Below are 13,611 nucleotides of genomic sequence, written 5' to 3'. Positions count from 1 at the left end.
CTAGTTTAAATCCTTAGCAACGCCACCAGACACAATCTCATCCTCAAGGGCAACACGAGGATCAGCTCCTGATGAAGGTTTTCGACCCAAAACGTTGTCACTACCTCCTCCCATAGATGCTGTCTGGCCTGCTGAGTTCTGCCAGCATTTTGTGTTCTTACAATCTCATCTTCTCCGTTCTCCTCCGATTCCACCTCTTCTCCCCCCCCCCGTGTTTTCTCCCATCACCCCCTGATCCCATGCTTCATTATAGCTCCAATCAATTCCATGTCTTTGCCATGCTACCCCTCCCCCCACAACATTGAGTTATCTGCCTACACCAGAGGCTTTGCCTTCGTACTCTGCACCTACACCTCAGTGAGTTCCAGGCCCAATATGGTGTTGAGCCTGTCTTCCAAAACCTCTAGCTCCAGGCCTATTTCTTTGGCATGGAGTCCTGCCCTTGCTCCCTTCCACTGATGAGCAGTTTTCCCCATCACCAAAGCTCTTCTATCCTCTCCACCTTTTCAGTTCCAATCCAATTGTCAACACATCAATCGCCCACCTTCCTGTGATCAGCTTCCTCCACTGGCAGGATAAGTCAAGTCACAGACTCCTTTGGGAGTCTGGCCTTTCCTCTGGTTCTTAGTATGATCCAGACACGAGAACTGGAGTGCAGGAACAGTCACCTTTCTCATGGCCCATTCTTGGTGATTCTGCTGCCTTCTCACTCATAATTCTACGTCTTCACCTTAGACCTGAATCACCCCAGAGCATGCCACCATTTGCACCATTGCTGTCTAGTGCTTGTTCACTGTATTCATTGTTGCATTTATTACTCTACACTGATTAATATGAGCAAGGAATTTCATTCCTTCATGATGTATGTGGCAGTAACCTAATCTGAATCATTCAGTGCCTTTCTTCCCTTGATCTTATCCACGGCCATAGAGGCCCAACACCTCAATCCACCTGGGTAGCCATAGCATCATGCAACATAGAAACAGGCCAGCTCATCCATAGACACATTTGTCTATTGCTTGGCCCACAGACCTTTAAACCATGTACCTGACCAGCTATCCTTTAAATATGAACCTGCCTCTGCCACTTCCTCTAGCAGCTTGTGCCATTTACCAACTCCCTTCTGTGGAAAATGTTGCCCTTCAAATGTCTAAATATTACACCTTTCACCTTAAATATGTGCCCTCCAGTTTTGGATTTCTATGAGGAAAAAAGACGGTGATAATCTATCTTACCTACACCCCTCATGATCTTACAAACCTCAGGGAAGTTACTTACATTCCAGGGAAAAATGTCCCAGCCTCTCCATATAACTCAAGCTTTCCCCATAATATCCTTGTGAGTCTTTTCTGCACCTTTTCGTGCTTGATATTATTCTTCGTACAGCTGGACAAGCAGAACTGAACAGAAATGTCTCTACAATACCCTGTAACATAACATTCCAACTTCTATACTTGGTGTATTCACCACCCTATGTAGCTGAGACACTGCTTTTATAGCACCATGCACTTGTACTCCTAAACCTCTATGTTCTACAACAGCCCTCACTGCCTTTCATACACTGTATTCCTGTTATGGTTTAACTTACTAAAACGCAACACTGAGTTAAATTCCATCTACCGTCCATGGTCCACTTTTACTGCTGTAATCTTGGATAACATCTCTGCACTAAGTTTGGTGTCATTGCAAACTTAGCAATCGTGCAACTACATTCCAATAAAAGTTGTTAATATAGATGGTTAACAATAGAAGACCCAGTAATAATCGCTGCAGCACACCATTGGTCACAGGCCTCCATTTTGAGAAACAACGCTCCCCAAACACCCTCTGCGTACAAAAACCAGGCCTACCTTTCTATCCCTTCTACCATCCGCTCATTATTACCACTTTACCTGGTTCAACCCATCACCTCCCAGCCCCTGCCTCACCACTCCCTCTCCTTCCGATCTGTACCAGTTACCTTTTCATTTGCTCTCAGTCCTGATACAAGGCTGTGAACCTGAAATGTTGACTATCCCTCCTCATAAAACAATTGCTCCTCGACCACTCATTTCCTCCAGCAGATTGTTTTTCAGGTTCCTGCAGCTGCAGTCTCCTGAGAATGCTAACTTGGCGTTCCTAACCCTTAAATGTCATCACTGTCCCTGCCTTCACCACCTCCTCTCATTCAGAGTCAGACAGCGTAGAAACAGGACCTTTAGCCCAACTATATTCCCCAGGGAGTTAATCCCAGCCACCCACCTCATATATCCATGTATTTATCTAGATGTCTTTGAAAGGATGCATATGTGCCTGCCTCAACCACTATTTCTGGCAGTGCATTCCATATATGCTCCTCTCCTCCCTTTTGCATGAAGAAGCTCTCACCAGGTCTCTTTTCAATCTTTTGCCTTTGATCTTAAACCTAATCCTCTTTTTAGCAATCACTCCTGGGAAAAATACTATGTCCCTCATGACCTTATATACCTCGGTCAGCTTCCCCTTCAACCTCCTACATTACCAGAAATTAAATCCTAGTATATACAACCTCCTTCTTAAGGCTCCTTAGTCCAGACAGTATCCTGCTGGTCTTTTTGGCACTCTTAATAATTAATGTCCCTCATATAACAGGGTGAAAAAAAACTTTGTTGTATATAACTACAACATAACTTACCAACACCTGTACTCATTGCCCAGGCTGATTAATATCAGTGTGGCAAATGCTGCCTTCACCACTCAATCTACCTGAGATGCTGCTTTCAGTGAACTCTGCTCTTGCTCCCTCTGTTTCTTAACAGACCCTGAGCTCCACTATTCATGTGTACAGGTAGTACCCTGATTTAATTTCATAAAATGCAGTACCTGACATTGACCAGGATTGCAAGCCATTTGTCAGTAGCCAGCCTATATATCTAGCTGATCAAGATCACCTGTAACTTTTCCATAACGTGGAACACTATCTACACCAACACATATTTCAGTATCATCTGCAGGCTTACTAGCCAAGTCTTGTATATTCACATCCAAATTGTTAATATAAATTACAAATAATGAAGATCCCAGCACCACCACTAGACACAGACCTATAGTCTGAGAAACAACTCTTGACCATCACCCTTTGCTTCCTAGCAGAGCCAATTATGAATCCAATCTGCTATTTCTGCTGGATCCCATATGATCTAACCTTCCAGACTAATCTACCATAAGGATCCTTATCAAAGGCCTTGCTAAAATCCATAGCTATAACATCCACGCCCCTCCTGACACTTAGCCTCTGTTTCCTCCTCAAAGAACAACATGAGATTTGCCAGATATGGCTTACCACACACAAAGCCATGCAACTGTCCTGAATCAGACTCTACCTCTCCAAATGTTAGTAGATCCTGTCCCTCTGAATCCCTTCTAGCAGTTTTCCAACCACTGATGTCAGATTCACCAACCTTATTTCTCTTTTTAATGTGGTGCCACATTAGCCACTCTCTAGAATCTCACCTGGGGACAGAAATGAAGCAAAAATCTCTCCAAGGGCCTGCACAATTTCTTCTCTGCTTCCCGTGAGGTCTGAGAACGCAGCAGGTCAGGCCCTGGTGATTTATTCACTTAATGCGCTTCAGGGCATCTGATACCTACACCTTGTTAATTTGTATGTTGTCCAAGGCATCACCACTCATATTCCCCATATTGCCATCACTTACTCCACAGTAAAAAACTGAAGAGAAATATTAATTAAAAATCCTCAGAATCAGGTTTATTATCACTAACAGATGTCTTAAAACTTGTGGGAGCAGTACAGTGCAATACATAAAATATAAATCAAATCTTTAAAAAATAAAATCAAAAAGAAAAAGAGAACAAAAATACTGTAAAAACACAAAATGTTGGCAGAACTCAGCAGGCCAGACAGCATCTATGGGAGGAGGTAGTGACGATGTTTCGGGCTGAAACCCTTCATCAGGGTAATTTGATGAAACCCTTCATCAGCATAATTTGGCATCATGCTTAGCATAGATATTGTGCAGTGCTGTGCCATTCCAAATTTTGTAATGCTTTCTTGTGGCACTTCAGCTGCAGGGAGAACAGTCCCAGCCTATTCAATCTCTCCTTATAACTCATGCCCTCCGATACAGGCAACAAACTCATGAGGCAAAACACAGAAAATGTTGAAGAAACTCAGCAGGTCGGGCAGCATCTATGGAAATTAATGAACAGTCAATGTTTTGGGCCAAGACTCTTCATCAGGACTGGAAAAAAGACAAGAAGTCAGCACGAGAAGATGGGGGGCAGGGGGGAAGAAGCAAAAGGTGGCAGGTGATGGATGAGACAGAGAGAGGGGGAGAGGTGAAGTAAAGACCTGGGAGGTTGATTGGTGAAAGAGATAAAGGGCTGGAGGAGGAGGAATCTGAAAGGAGAGGGTAGAAGATCATGGAAGAAAGGGAAGAGGGAGAACCAGAGGGAAGTCAAGGGCAAGTAAGGAGATAGGAGAGAGAGGGAAACAGGAAGGGGAATGGTGAAGGGGCAGTGTGGAAATTACCAGAAGTTTGAGAAATTGATTTTCATACCATCAGGTTGTAGGCTACCCAGGTGGAATATAAGGTGTAGCTCCTCCAACTTGAGCGTGGCCTTAACATGGCAGTAGAAGAGGCCATGGTCTGAAAATTTGTACTGAAATGGGAAGTGGAACTGAAATATTCTCGTGATCCTTCTCTGCACCCTTTCTTGCTGAATTACATCCTGCAGCTGAGGTAATTTCCCCTACCATGTCCCTTTGTGTTATTTTGTATTTTCAGTCACTAATTTACTTTGGGTGCCTAGTAATTAAGTACTTATGCACTAACGGTGTGGTGCCAGTTTCATTCATCTCCTATTTGGGCCTATTGTCCTGGCTGTAACCATGGTATCGGGTCTGGAGTCAAGTGGTTGCCCAGAGAACTATTAGTAAGCAGGTTATTCGTGTCAGATTGCCATGCCAGCTACTTCAATATCATTCATATTGTCATACTGAATGCCAAAATATGACAGGACAACCAGGCAACAGTCCACGTTGAACACACAGTCACAGTTCTTGCTCATTATGTGACTTTTACAAATAACATCAGGTTGACCAGTAAAGGTGTTCGAGAACATGGAATGTAGTGCAGCAAAGATGCCATTTTGCCTACAATGTGCTGGCTAACTAACCCAATCCTTTCTGCCTGCACAATAACAATATGCCTTCATTCTATGCACATTAATGTGCTTATCTGTTTCGTACCCCGTAACTGGGTATCTTACCAGCAAAGATAGAAGTATCCATTGGAGTCTGGTACTATTTCCAAAACAGTGTTTATTAGTAAAATAGACAAATCAATATCAACAATGCAAATATACAGATAATACACGGTAGCAATACTAAACCTAGAAGTGTGGGTATAATAATAATAATAAACAAGCTCTACTGATGTCTAGGGGATAAGGAATTATCATGGGAAAGTATAAAGTTCAGTTCAGTTCATGTAGGCTGAGGTAGTTGTTGGTTCTTTTGCTGTAACCATTGGAGGGAGAGAGAGAGAGAGAGAGAGGGCGAGCAAACAGTGGCAGCTATTGTCTTGCAAACCTTCCTTTATGATCTTGATCTGTTGATATGTTGTTGTGGCCATTCAGGTATGACCCCTCTGTCCTTTAGCTAGACCGTTCTTCTATGGTGGACTCGTCACCCAGGCAAGGGTGGACACACACACAAGCCCCCACCGGCCTCACTATAAACACTGTGAGTTCAAATTGACCGATCTTTCATTCGGTCTGTGATGCCCCCCACTTTTCTCGTGGGTTCCAACACTTAAACAGTGCTCACTAGTGTGTCTCTTGGTGCGTCTCCTGGTGTGTCTGAGGGGTGTCTCCCCAGACCTCACTTTTATCCCCACTCACGGGGTCTCAGGTGTCAATCAGTTTTGAATGGCTTAGCCCATCAAACCAGCCCACTCCGGCTATCCACTGAGGAATTTTAATGAACAGAATAGTACCAAGTAAACAGCCCTCTCCGGAGCCGTGAGTCTTACAGGAGTCATAATATGGTCTCTCTACCCCGGTGTTATCAGCAGCAGATGTTCCAGTCCCAGTATGTTTTTGTTCCATCTCTTTCTCTCTCATTAGCATTGTGGTAACAGTAACGGTTTGTAATTCTCCCAGGGGAGGGGGACATGGGCAACTCTGTACCCTTCTGCCCATCAAAGTTGTTCATCCTTCGTAACATATCCAAGAGTGCTGATCGCATCAGCCTCCACTATAGTCCCAGTGGTGAATTACAGGCACCCAGCCCTCACTGTGTAAAATAAACTGCACAGTACAGTTCCTTTTGACTTGCCCTCTTTCTCATTAAATTTGTACCCTCTGGTATTACACATTTCACCCTGGGGAAAGAAAGATGCCGACTCTATGTCCTTCAACATCTATCAGGTCCCCTATCAACCTTTACTGCTCCAGAGAAAACAATCTAATTTTACCCAATCTCTCCTTATAGTTCATACCCTCTAATCCGACAGCATTTCGGTAAGTCTGCTCTAAACCCTCTCCAAAGCCTCTGCATCCTGCCTATAGTGAAGCAACCAGCACTGAATGCAATGCTTCAAATCCAGCCTAACTAGACTTTTAAAATGCTACAAGATAATTTCCTGATCTTTGAACCCAGTGGTTCAACTAATAAAGGCAAACATGCAATATGCCTTCTTAAGTACACCTCCTCACTCTTGTCCAGATTAAATTCCTTCTGCAATTTCTCCACCCTTATCTGCAACTGATCTATATCCTGTTGTATTTCTCGTGGCAACCTTCTACACTACCTTTGTGACATCTTGCCTGGTGGGAGCCACTTGAAAACAGCAAGTCTCATGGGGACTGAGTCTTATATGAGCCAATGAAAAAGTGTGCGGTGTAAGTGGAGCAGCCATTGTTGGAGTGGGCCACTGTTAGAGTGCTCAACCTCAACAGCCTTCAGCAAGAACAGGCGAGGTATGTGGAACTCAAAGCTTTCACAAAGAAGGCACTGGTAAGATTTTTTTTAAATTGTCTGTAAATCGTTAGTTGCTCTTACAGTGTAGGCAGGATGGTTAAGGCAGTGGAATGTTCTTCCTATGACATGTGGGATTTCTGGTTACATGACCATCTCCCTGATGACTACATCTGTGGGAAGTGTCCCCAGTTTCAGCTTCTGACTGACAAGATCAATGAACTGGAGCTGGAGCTGGGTGTACTCATGTCCAGCTGGGAGGCTGAAAGCCTGATAGATGGAACTTTTACTGAGGTGGTCACACCCAGCGTGCAGGCTTCAGATAAAACCAGAAGAAGTAAGGGGAATAAACATTCAGTGCAGATTTTCCCTCTGACCATCTCCTCAGCAACATGTATACCCCTTTGGATACTGCTGGGGGTTGACCTATCATGGCACATCAGCAGCAGCCAGGCTAGTGGTACTGTGGCTGGCTCTGAGCCTCAGCAGAACATGGTACATTCAGGAAGAGTGATAGTGACTCTATAGCAGGGGTTTCCAACTTATTTATGCCATTAACCATTAACCCCTGCTCTTTAGTTAGGGGAAAGGACAGGAGATTTTGTGGCCTCAAAAGAGATGCCAAGATGGTGTATTGCCTTCCTGTTGCTAGGATCCAAGATATCTCAGAGTGTCTGCAGAATATTCTCAAGGGGGAAGATGAACAGCCAGAAGTCATGGTGCACATTGGCACCAATGACATAAATAGAAAAGGGGAAGAGGTCCTTTAGGGAGTTAAGAAAGACAGGACCTCCAAAGTTGTACTCTCTGGATTACTCCCGGTGCCATGTGCTAGTCCTGGCAAGTCCATATCTGACATGCGGAGGGTGTTTAAAAACCAACTGCACAGAGTACAGGACGGGTATCATGAACATGAGAAATTCTGCTGATGCTGGAAATCCAAAGCAACACACACACAAACTGCTGGAGAAGCTCAGCAGGTCAGGGAGTATCCATGGAAATGAATAAGCAGTCAATGTTTCAAGCTGTGACCCTTCTTCAGGACTGGAATGGAAGGGGAAAGTGCCAGATTGAAAAGTGGGAGGAAGGGGACTGTGAATTCATCACAACACAAGAGAAGGCCATGAACCACCATGTCACAATGGGAATGGGAATCACAATTAAAATATTTGACCACTGGAAGTTCTGCTTTTGCTGGGTGGAGCGGAGGTGTTCAAAGAGGCGGTACCCCCAATTTCTCACCAATGTAGAGGGAGCCACATCAGGAGCACAGGACTCAATAGGCGACCCCAACAGATTCATCAGTGAAGTGTTACCTCACCTGGAAGGATTGTTTGGGGCTCTGAGTGGAGATGAATGAGGTGGTGAATGGGCAGGTGTAGGACTTTGGTTTTCTTGCAGGGATAAGTGCTGGGTGGGATAAATGGAAGAGGGAATCACAGAAGGAGCTATCCCTGCAGAAATAAGAGAAAGGTGAGGGATGGGGAAAGGTATAGATATACTTGCTGGTAGGATCCCTTTGGAAGTGAATCTTGTTGCAGAGAATAATGTGTTGGATGCAAAGGCTTCCACAGTAGATAAGAGCAAAAAGAACGTTATCACTGTTAAGTGGGAATATGGGTGTGCACAGATGTCTGGGTGATCTGGGTGAGAGCTTCATCAACGGCGGAGGAAGGGAAATCCTTTACTCTTAAGAAGGAGGACATTTCTGATGTATTGGAAAGGAGAACTGTATCCTGGGAACAGATGTGGCAGAGGCAAAGGAACTGAGAAAAGGGAATAGCATTTTCACAGGAGATGGGGTGGGAAGAGGTATAGTCAAGATAACCATGAGAATTGGTAGGTTTATAAAAGATGTTGGTTGATAGTTTGTCTCCAGAGATGGAGAAAGAGACCTCTAGAAAGGAAAGGGAGGTATCAGAAATGGACCAAATGAATTTAAGGGCAGGGTGGAAGTTGGAGGCAACGTTGATGAAATTGATGAGCTCAGCATGGGTGCATGGAGCAGCACAGATGTAGTCATCAATGTATCGGAGGAAGAGTTGGGGAGCGTTACTGAAGAAGGCTTGGAACATGGACTGTTCCATGCAGCTAATGAAAAGGCCGGTATAACTGGGGTCATGGTCAGGGAATTGAAAGTTAGTGAAAAGACCGAGAGCATGAGAATTGTCACAGATGTAGGTACAAGGGACTGAACGAAGGAGGATAGAATGGAGTCGAGATATGAGGACACGATTTCAGTGGGTCAGGAGCAGGCAGAGACAATGGACCTACCTGGACAGGTACGTTCCATTTGGAAGGAAGGCCAAGGATCGAAAAGTAAGAACGTTGGCTTTTGGTAGAGCTGATGAATTTAATTAAGAAGTAAAAAGGAAAGTATGTAAAGCTTAGGAAGCTAGAATCAAACTCAGTCCTTGAGGATTGTAAAGAAGCCGACAAATAACACAAAAAAGAATTAGAAAAGCCAGAAGGGGCCATGAGAAGTTCTTGGTAAGTAGATTAAAGAGAATCTCAAGGCATTCCATACATACATCAGGAACAAAGGGATAACTAGGGAGAAGGTAGGACCACTCAACAGTACGGGGGTAACATTTGCTTGGATGCAAAGGATGTGGGTGAGGTATTATTTAATGAGTACTTCACACCAGTGTTGGAAAAGGACATGGAGGATAGGAAGATCAATACCAAAAGTATGCGAGGGCACTTGGAAGAAAAGGCCTAACCTGCTGAGTTTCTCCAACATGTGTGTGTTGCTTTGGATTCCCAGCATGAGAAGAATTTCTCATGTCTAGGAGAAGATAGTGTTGGGTGTCTTGAAGTGCATTAAAGTGGATAAATCCCCAGGGTCTGATGGGATATCCCGCAGGTTATTAAGAAAGGCAAGCGAAGAAACTGGGGCTTTGACCAATATCTTTGTGTCCTCTCTCACCACAGGCAAGATCCCAAAGGACTGGTGAGTAGCTGATATCATTCTATTATTCAAGAAGGGAGCCAGGGATAATCCAGGAAACTATTGATGGTTGAATCTGGTCAGTAGTAGGGAAGTTACTGGAGAGAATTCTCAGGGATAGGATTTATGAGTAGTGTTACGAAATGTAACATTTTAGGAAACGAACCAGCAGCAATAGACTACAATGGAGTCTGGTTTTGATGTTAAAACCATTATCTTTATTACTAACTACTTATAATATAGTAATTTAAACCAAGATAAACAAAAGTTAACAATGGTATGTGTAAATATAACTCCCAAACTATATTGAGCTTGGGGGGAGGAACAAGGCTTAAAGTCTTGAGATGGTAAAGTGGGAAAGTTCAGTAATCCATGGGATATTGTTTATTATTTATTGTAATGCCTGCACTGTTTGTGCACTTTATGCAGTCCTGGGTAGGTCTGTAGTCTAGTGTCGTTTTTTTTCTGTGCTGTTTTCATGTAGTTCAGTGTAGTTTTTGTACTGTTTCATGTAGCACCATGGTCCTGAAAAATGTTGTCTCGTTTTTACTATCTACTGTACCAGCAGTTATGGTCGAAATGACAATAAAAGTGACTTGACTTGACTTGAAATAAATGATGAGAGGGAGACATTTGTAATCCAGGTTGTAACTAAGAGAAAAGGTAAGTACGAGATATTCTACAGGATCCACCCTGGAAACGAGATCACAATCACCGTAGATCTTGTCCGTTGTCGTTCCGAATCCACGTACGAATTATCACTGAAAGTGGCCTGTCACAGGGTTATCATCTTCAAGGGATTATCACACAAAAGACCCAGGCAGGGGTTAACATACAAGTGGTCTCCATAGGATATCCCAAAATAAATCCACTCCTATGGATAATCTGAGGTGACAGCCACACATTTAAAAAGGGAAATGTACACTGGATTGACAATCAACCCACCCTTTGGGCATAGGAGAGTTCCAGACCCCAGCTGCCACAAGCTGAAGCTACTGACTTTTCAGTTTCGCTCTGTCTCTCTCTTCCTGCTACTACTAAAGGTCACTCTCTCTCCCTCTGTTTAAAAACCTGAAGCAAACCATTTCAGTGTGTGACTGACATCATAGTCCCGCCTCACTTAGCCACTGTCTTAAAGTGACAGTCCACAGTAAATGAAACCTATGGGCTCGTAACAGTAGAATATTGATCTGTTGCGGGTATGGGCAGAGAAATGGCAGATGGAGTTTAGCCCTGCCAACTGCAAAGTGTTGCACCTTGGGAGGTCAAATTTAAGGAGATAGTACAGTACACTATTAAGTGCAGGAGCAGAGGTAGACTAGACAGGCAGTATCTTTATCTCAGGGTTGACATGTCTAATATCAGAGGACATGCATTTAAGACAGACAGACATACTTTATTGATCCCGAGGGAAATTGGGTTTTGTTTCAGTTGCACCAACATAGTGTAGAAATATAGCAATATAAAACCATAAATAATTAAATAATAATAGGTAAATTATGCCAAATGGAAGTAAGTCCAGGACCAGCCTATTGGCTCAGGGTGTCTGACACTCCGAGGGAGGAGTTGTAAAGTTTGATGGCCACGGGCAGGAATGATTTCTTATGACACTCAGTATTGCATCTCGGTGGAATGAGTCTCTGGCTGAATGTATTCCTGTGCCTGACCAGTACATTATGGAGTGGATGGGAGACATTGTCCAAGATGGCATGCAACTTGGACAGCATCCTCTTTTCAGACACCACCGTCATAGAGTCCAGTTCCACCTCCACAACATCACTGGCCTTACGAATGAGTTTGCTGATTCTGTTGGTGTCTGCTACCCTCAGCCTGCTGCCCCAGCACACAACAGCAAACATGATAGCACTGGCCACCACAGACTCATAGAACATCCTCAGCATCGTCCTGCAGATGTTAAAGGACATTAGTCTCCTCAGGAAATATAGACAGCTCTGACCCTTCTTGTAGACAGCCTCAGTGTTCTTTGACCTGTCCAGTTTATTGTCAATTCGTATCCTCAGGTGCCTGAGGTGGTGGTAGAGGCTGATACATTAGAGATGTTTAGATAGGTACATAAATGCGAGAAAAATGGAAGAGTACGCCCATTGTGTAGGCAGTTTATTTCCTCATTTGATTACTAATTTATTTGGTTTGGCACAACACTGTGGTTTGAATGGCATATTCCTGTGCTCTATTGTTCCCTGTTCTATACACAACAGCACCAACCTTTGTACTATCTGCAAATTTCATAACCCACCCATCTCAATTTTCAATCGTCATATATACCACAAACAGCAGAGGTTCCAGCATAGTGTGGAACACTCTTACTCCAGGGCCTCCAGCTAGAAGAATTCCCATTGACCACTAATCACTGTCTTCTCTGGGGAAGCCAATACTGAATCCAAAGGGCCAAGTCACCGGAAATCTCCAGCATCTCAACCTTCTGGTTGAGCCTAACATGAGGCAGATTGTGAAATGCCTTACTAAAATCCATGTAGACAACATCCACCACTCTACTTTCACCAAGTACTATCGATTCAGTAGCACTTACGTCCATGGTGATAATGTGCTTTGAGATGCTGGTGATGAAATATATCAAATCCTGCCTGAGAAGTAATTTGGATCTGCTCCAAATAGCCTACTGGTACACAACATTTCATTGGCTCTTCACTCAACCCTGGAACAGTGAAGGCACATGCATCAGGATGTTCTCCATTGACTACAGCTCTGCATTCATCTGCTCAATAATCAATACACTGCAAGACCTAGGCTTGTGCAACTGGGTCCTCGGTATCCTCATGCATAAACTCAGTTTGGATTTCGAACATCTCCTCCTCAATTGCAGGTGCATTGCAAGGTTGTGTGCTTCGTCTCCACCCCACTCCCCATTCGTCACTGCTCTACTCACTTTATACTTATGACTGTAATGGTTAAGTACAACTCCAATGCCATACTTATGTTTGCTGACAACACCACTGTTGTTTTGAGAATCAAAGGTGATGACGGGTCAGCATATAGGAGGGAGATTGTTGTTGTAGCACCATCAGCCAATTCTCAATCTCTCAGCAAAACCAAAGAGCTGATTATTGTCTTCAGGAAGAGGAAAACCAGAGGTCCATGAGCTAGTCCCCGTTAGGGGATCAGAGATGGAGAGCGTCAGCAACTTTAAATTCCCCTACATTAAAATTTCAGAGGACCCTTCCAGCACGTAACTATCATTACAAAGAAGGCACTGCAACACCTCTACTTTCTGAGAAGTTTGCGAAGATTTGGTATGTTATCTAAAACTTCTACAGATGCGCAGTGAAGATTATATTGACTGGTTGCGTCACAGCCTGATGTGGAAACACCAATGCCCTTGAATGGAAAGGCATACGAAAAATAGTGGCTACAGCCCAGTCCATTACACATAAAGCCCATCCCAGCATGGAATCATCACGTCTGTGCACCATGATGAGTTAATGATGCAAGCGGCTTTGCTCTTACTTAACACCACAGTCTGATCCAAGTGATGGAAGGTAAAGCCCTCGTTCAGGGTGCTGGGATTGAATCTGAGTACCCAACAGTCCATGACGTCCCCCCAGTACTGTAGTCTTGCTCTGAGGCCTTCAATTTTATTTTTTGGGCAGCGTACGTTAGCGAGGAGGATGGGGGCGGGGTGGGGGGAGAGGAATGAGTCCAGGGTAGTTGTCTTTATGGC

Source organism: Hypanus sabinus, chromosome 16 (genome assembly GCF_030144855.1).
Source record: "Hypanus sabinus isolate sHypSab1 chromosome 16, sHypSab1.hap1, whole genome shotgun sequence".
Classification (NCBI taxonomy): Eukaryota; Metazoa; Chordata; class Chondrichthyes; order Myliobatiformes; family Dasyatidae; genus Hypanus; species Hypanus sabinus.
This window is presented reverse-complemented; position numbering follows the sequence as displayed.